An 8,116-nucleotide genomic window follows, 5' to 3' on the forward strand; every position below is an offset into this window, starting at 1 on the left:
AGCAAAGGCAATTTCGCTTAGGTTATGAACAATGCGTTAAAAACAATCAATAATGCGTGACGGATCGCCCTCGGCTTAGCGCTGGCGCTTAATGGAAATAAAGAGGCGGAAAACGCAAATTTACTCAATTCAGAATCAAATATTGTGCGTGTTCAAGTTAAATAGAAAGCAAAATTCTGTTTCAAGGATTAGAATCAAATCAATTAGTGATGGGTCGCGTTTTCATTGGCACGATATCGTCCGGGAGACCAAATTCTGAAAGAAATAAAGCGCAATTTTGCCCGATTTTGAGCTTATCAATTAGTGCGTTTCGTTTAGCATGGTCATAGTGTTCAGAAGAAGGGTAAAGACCTGAGTGAAGAGTATAATTTCTGCTTTGATTAGGAACAACCGTGTCGTGTTTTCTGTATTTGGCACGTCAGCGTATCCGGGAGAATCCCATGTGAATTAAGGAAGAAGTAAGCAACTTGCTCGTTGGTTTGAAAAATCGAGAAGTGAAAGAGCGTATCTTCTGAACAAGAGCTGAATTGATTAGGTGCGCTGGTGGATTGCATTTAAAAAAAAAATGTTAGGAACAAGATCGAAACTCAAATTAGCATAATCCAATTCAATTTAATAAAAATCCAGGTCCATCGGACACATAAACTCGTCTTTAGTTGTATGCCCTTGTAGAATGATCTAGATTTAGGATAATTTATCAAAATTTTTGTAAAGACCTTCTGTAATGGATAGTTCTACTTATTAAAAAAACGTTTACTTGTTAAGCAAAGCAAAAGGATTTTAAGTCTGACAACAATGCCCTATTCGAACCACTAACCTTTAAAATATTTAAACAAGATTTCTTCTGTATTGCAAGAAAAAAAAAAACTGATACCAAGAAGTTATTCCAAGAATTTTTAAAAATTTATCAGAAAATCTACAAGTAACACTTCACGACAATCGTTCTCCTTTTTCCTTATTAAATGCACGTTGCGAGTAGTACGCGATAGCATCATTATGGCATAGATGCACACTACTTCCGTAAATTGGAAGCGTGACTAAGTTGCTACTAGTACCCAATCTGCCAAGTTTTATGGGAAAGAAGGAAGAGTTTATGGAAGAGAAGAGTAGAAGTTTATGAAGAAAAGAATTCATTTCTGGGTGAAAACGAAAAACAAACTGTATTGGATCCCTAGCATTTCAAACTAAGATGCGTTTGAATCGTATTTTGGTAGATCAGAAACACCCAGTGGTGTATTCATCTTGGTTATTGCGATATCAAGAAATGGATTAATCAGATTTTCGGAGCTCACTCGGTTTTCAACAGGAACCAATATCGTCATGAACAACGATCAAGTGAAGGTAATCTATGAAAAAACATTCTTCAAAATTTGTTTATGAAAATGCCTCCTAGTACCTTCATCTATACTCTGTTTTGTTTTTTTTTCTTCAAGATATTGCTTGAAGAATTCCAAAAGTAGAAAATATACCTAGGTTTTTACAGTTTTGATTTATAATCGATTGGCACCTTCAACTTCAATGAAACAATCTCGAAACAAGGTCCACAAGAAAGTCAAACAAAACAAGGAAAATTCAACTTGATCAATCAAAGTTCATTTTATTCCTGGGATTTAACCTGATATACACTTAAGTACCTGTTGTGAAAACTCATATGTGGAATATGTATATCATAAAGGATAGTTAATTTGAAAAAATGTATTGGAGGTAACCACTTCCTTCGATGGGACTCGAACCCACAATCTTCGCACGCTGAATTGGTGAACCAAATAAGTGCACATTTCACTCATTTCAGCAACTTTATCTAACTGATTCGCAAATAAGCTGTATCTCAACGGAATCGTCCCATTATTTCGTATTGTACCAATTGAATCGACTAAGGGATTCGGAGCAGGCCAGCGAAGTACTTTTTTAGCGGGCAAATTTTTTCTACTCATTTTTTTGTAAGTATTTTATCCTTAATCGATTTGGTTACAACAGTGCTGCTTCGCCGGAATACTCCTATTGAAAACTGGTCAAATCAGACTATGGGCTCAATAGGTAATGGCCAAAGACGCTTTTTATAATGCTCTATAGCAAAAATCACTGCTAGGTGGATTAATCTGCTTTTTTCAATTTTGTCACATTTTGTTTGTACCCTGAAAGTCTATACCATTAACTTTCAATTTGTTAAATCTTCCACATAATTGTGCTCACTCGCATGCACATCGAGTTTCAAGAGTACATACACTTACATGTCGAATTCAACACCGGCAACAGGCAACGTTAACTCTTGACAATTTTAACGAAGGATTAGGTGCTGATGCTCACGGAAGGTCTTTTCACCCGTGTGCACACGGAGGTGCGAAGGACGGTAAAGTGCCGGTGCGGTAACGCAGTGTCGCCACACCGATCCACACACCCTTCGCTATTTTAAGCAAAATGTCGTCGCGCTGAAAACGCCATGACATCAGCCCATATCTTCATAGGGATCGCGCTGGTTGGCGAGTTTAATGGCGTTACGTTGTTCCACGGTGGATATGCTGCATGACTGGCCGTCCGCCAGATGGATCAAACAACATTCATGCCCCTTAATAAAGTGAAGTTTTCTTATGTAAAGAGTTCAACGGCACGCACAATACTTAACAAAACACCAGGTTATTCTGCGTCTCTAAATGACTTGAGAATAGTTTGAATTAATATACACATCTCACGTGAGACGACCGTGCTTGGCCAGTCGAGAAGTTTATTCTTTTGTTATCTTTTCAAAAGGACCTAAGTAATGATGCCATGAATTAATATGAATAGCGCAACACCAGCTTTACGTTGTTAGCGTTGATTGGGTGCTATTCAAATTAATTCATGAAAAAATGTTACTTAGGCCTTTTTTTGAAAGAAGAGAATTTGTCACTTCATTCGTGGAAACCACTTCACCTCATACGTGGAGACGTGGTAAATGTTAAATAAATTAAGAATAACGTGCATGATACAATCACTGATACAACACAACAGGATACGTGAGTTTAATTGTTAAGAAAAAAGAATAAACTAAATAAATCAAACATCAATTAGGTACATTCAGCCAAACCTACCCATTCGGAATGTACAATTGTTAACCACTAAAGGGCAAGTATACTAATGTCCCTGCCATTGGCACGGGAGAAAAAGAGCCACAATTTTAGACACAGCGACCATTTCAGCATGCTTCACTTCACGACCGTCGAATACGCTAATTCGCGAGCATACGTCGCGTGAAGTATTTTGGTTTTGTCCCAGTTATATAATGGTCGCCGCTCACTGCTGTAGAGAATCATTTTTGAGCACACATTTAGATTAGATAAAAACAAATACCTTAGTCATTTAATTCAAGAAGAAAACAAAAAGCGTAAGGCTTTTATCATTTCTATCAGGGTTAGAAGGCGAAATATGTACACATAAGTCTTATAAAACTTGTATATCAAATATCTCAAAACATGTGCAAGTAAATTATTTATTGAAGCCAAATACAAGTTTTTGATTATTGTTTTAGTAAAAACAAAATATTCTCATTCAAGAAAAGTTTGAGAAAGTTAAAAATTTAAATAAAAAATCAAATTAAACAAATCAAATTTGGAAGCTTCTTACTAGATTTTGTACCATCATAAGATTTAACAAATATGGTTCTGCTTTTGTGCACATCAGCTTACATATATATATTTTCCTTCATGAATTCTTATCATCCATGCCAAAAAACCGCCGCATAGTTTGCGAAGAGAGAGTGCCAGACGAGCCTCTACAGTAGAAAAATGCAATGATTTAAGTAAGCATATAGGGCGAAGCATTATTTCTGACAGTTAACTATTGTGCTTCGACACACCTATTATTAATTCAAATCAATTATGCCAACGAATTTATTTAGGATTTTTACCCTTATACTTACTTTATATTATGTATACATATGTTCGATGTATTAAATGTGACATCAAAACTAAGTCACAGTGTAGTGCTACACTGCATGGTGTAACTAAATGCTGAAAGCGTAAAGAACAAAGCGAAGTTGCTCTCTACCAGGCAATGAAACTGATCAGCGTTAAGCAGGTATTTTGATAACAGATATGTCGGCGGACGAACAATGCGTCCTGCTGTCGCAGCACTGCACTAATACTAATATGTGTTGTTCATGACATCGTGGTTGCTTCCACAATGAAGCAAACCCCATCTTGAACCGAGAAAAGTCGATGATAGCCGAATAAGCACGAATATCGTTTCTTTGTCCAATTAAACAATTTCCATAAATTATCCACTATTATCAAATTTAAATGAATTCTTTTAATAATACATACAATTAGCTTCAATCACGCTCTTTAACATAAAAAATATTTTTGATTATAAATAGATCAGAATTAAAATTAAAAAAAGGTGAGAAAGTGATGTGACAAAAACTCTGAACAAATGAATGCCTCCGCTCAGTCTGTCAACATCACAAATTTTGTCTTGTTACCACGTGAGGTCGTATGGTATTTTTCAGCATCGTTTTAGAGCATTACAGAATTGATTTGTTGGTTTTGTCAGGCTTGGCCTGAAATGCCACAAAATAAAGCTTATGTAATGAAATCGCCGTAATTCCTTGTTGTACAATTACGCAGGAAAAAGTTTGATGATAAAGCATCAATTCAAATTTATTAACGCTAAAATATATACAATTTCTACAAAATTATTTTTTTCTATGAAACATTAGAAAACTTAAAACCTTGGAATTGTCTTTAAATTCTCAGCTGTATAGTTATTATACACTTAATGCACATATTGTTTGTCAAAATACGTAGATATATACGAATAGCGTAGTCAATTGAAGACGATTGTAACCTGCCCGTATGTATAATGCTTATTGATTGGTTGAAATGTATAACAAAAGACATTAATTGAAATTCTGAAGAATACATCAATATCGTTATTTAAATATTTTCCAAAGAAGTTGAGGAAAACTTCTTGAATTACATATCGAGTATTATAGGCAACGTAATGACAAACATGACTGAAATGCAGCCATTCCACTCGAATTTAAAAACTTAAGGAAATGATGATCAGGCAAAAAAAGATAGATTCAGCCCCATCCAGAGATACCAACGAGTCGCAGCTGAAGTATTTGATTCTTCCGAACCTGCCCCACATCTGGACACCAAGACAGACATAGCTCTTTCTTTGACGCTGCAGATATCGCCACGTAATGCAACAGTACCAAGCAGACGTATGGCAGGCGAACGAGTGCTACGTAGCAAACACGACATCGCGAGTCAAACGGAAACGAAACAGTTGGCCATAGCCGAGCGCCGGGCGTTAAGAGAAATCGATTTCTTGCTGTACTGTACCAAGCGCGGGAATCAAAATGGTGTTGGGTGAGTGATGATCACATCAAATAGACTGAACTCTTACAGCGTGGTGCTTGATGTCGGCTTATCACTTTATAAAAATGATCTGATGGTTGAAGAATTTTCTAAATTTCAAATTATTTAGAAAATAACTATTTAAAATTGTATTATAATACTAATTTCAAATACAGATTATCTGGTAATGTCCACAAACAAGCAATAAGGTCAATTCTTGCCACGCTATCTATTTCACCCTTCCACCTTACTTCACTGCAGCATTTGAAAATGTATAGATCATAATGGTCGTTGAATTCTGTCGTTCTTTGGTTGCTATGCTTTTAACGAAATTCAACAAAAATCTTATACGTACGTTTGAATTGAGTGAAACTAGAAGTGCTGCAAATGGAACCCCACTTGAAAAGTGGCTCGTATCGTAACGTACCATCATGTAGAACGATACGAACGGTTTCTACAAGGAAGCGTCCAAGAACTACGTAACGAAAAATTGGCTATTTTGCACCTCTACACCCCTCGTTATCCCTTTTTGTATTATATGAAACATCTGAATTTTTTTTAAATGTTGTATACTTTGTGGATCGCAGTTCACTCACCCCTTTATGGGGGTCTCTTTCCACATCAAACTTATAGAGTGAGCGAAATATAATTTTATTTAGAAGTTTATGCATTATTCAACTGGTCAACGTAACTTCAAATGACCAAAACCACTCTTCGAACAGGCATGCATAAAACCAAGCTGCTATGTGATGCAATCAAATAGAAACGTACATGAATTAAAAAAACCTTCTAACATATCACAAAAGAACCTTGAAAAACTGATAGTGATGGCGAGAGAATAAACTTTTAGTTTGTGCTCACTTTAACACCCCAGAAATGATCCGCTTAGTTGAAATTTGCTGGAAATGTTGCTTAAAGAAAATGAAACCAGGAAGGCCAAAATCCATGCATGAAAATAAAACTCCATGCTTTCTATGAGCAGAGCCATTTCAATGTGATTAATACTCAGCGTGCCCGCAAAATGCTATTACATAACATGTTTCGTTCTATCACTGGTATGTTGCAATCGTCATTTAATAGAGCTATCACGGGCGCAAGTTGTCCTGGACATGGTTTTATTTTTGGTCGCTGAATGTTTTCGCAAAGTTCTCTGACGTGCGCCTGGCCTCTGGTAGTTTCTGAAGCAACAAAGCCCTTTCTTTGCTGAAGGACGGGAATGAATCCGTTGATAAAAGCACCAAGTACCAAGAAGAGAAAGAAAATTGCTTATTTCAGGTCGAAAACAACGAAGTGAAAACGAAAGGTTTCTTCAACATCAAAATCCAGCTTGTATGAGAATATTCTGGACCAATGGATCACGTACCCAGTACGTAGAGGAAACTAAACTTCACTAATATTAATGATTCATCAACCGTATAACAATTGGGTGTACCAAACATGAACCGGCATCGAGACAATACCAATGTATAAAATTTGTTTATAGGCCACGATACCGGAAATTGTTTATGAACCTATGTTCGGCTTAGAAATAAATAATGCAGGTGTTTGGCAGCGAAACCAAAGCGGAGAGTCAAACTCTTTGGGGCAAACCAACGAGGCCGTTATTAGCACCCACCAGCGCGGTTCAAGTAAATCAAAGAAAACCGCCACCAAAAATAAGCTCTAACACCATCCAAAGTCACAAATCAAGAAATGATTGCCACCGCTTCCTCCTCCTGAATTCCGCTATAAAGTATGCAGAAACTTCCTAAGATTCCAACCTCTTCAGTCAGTCAGCCAGCCTGACCTTCTAAAACTCAGTAACATATAAATTGCTAAAAGGTCCTCATTGGTACTTACGTACCAATAATCTCATCTCTGCTCTTTACCAGCAATCTCACTTCCTGGAGTTGGCTGGGATAATAGCAATCTTGAAGAACGAATAATCCAACCTGATGGGAACCAAGTACCATGACAGGGAAGGGGGAGCACCTCTCCGAGTGGGGCACCATTACGTCTGGTTCTGTTAGGGATTCATAATATACAATGAGGACTGGTGCCATATCCTCCGAATAAGGAGAATTATCCTGGAAATTTAGGGCCCCATGTTTTAAAAACCTACTAAACGAATAATCAACAAGAGAAAATAACTGAACTATTATGTAGGACCACTTGCGATGAAAAGAATTGATAGTGAAACCTTATTCTGAAGATAAAGATACGGAAGGTGCGTGATCGATAAGCTGCCGATCATCGAGAGAATGCAGGTTGATGATCAGGCCAGTTCTTCAACTTCACCGCTAACCAACGTCCATAGCCCACCTCCAAGTACTACTACTGATATAGGACGCACACGCTTGCAGCTGAACGTGTACGACAGTGCAAGCTCAGGTCGACTTAAAATCACGTCTAGGAGAGCCCCGAACGTCAGGTTGTGCAAGAGGAGGAGTAGACCAGACCTGTGAAACTTCTGACGCTCACCAGCGACCAACGAAACGCCTACTACTAAGTCGATTTCGCCGCCTCCCAAGAATATGGCCATTCGAGCATTCCAGCACAGCCCTCTCCGTATCGCACCGGAAATCACACTGCAGAATCACAAATCGACCACGTTCTGATTGATGGATGCACTTCCCGATTACGAGTCGACGATTCCGCAAATTGCGCTACACAACGACGACACTATTGGTGATGGTTAAACTGCGCCCAACACATCCGTCATCCATGTTCAGTACCGACGACCACCGCGGTACGCTAGTTGAAGCAACCTGATGTCGCCACTGCACGCGCAGCATCTC

This window comes from Armigeres subalbatus, unplaced genomic scaffold, assembly GCF_024139115.2.
Source record: "Armigeres subalbatus isolate Guangzhou_Male unplaced genomic scaffold, GZ_Asu_2 Contig164, whole genome shotgun sequence".
Lineage (NCBI taxonomy): Eukaryota > Metazoa > Arthropoda > Insecta > Diptera > Culicidae > Armigeres > Armigeres subalbatus.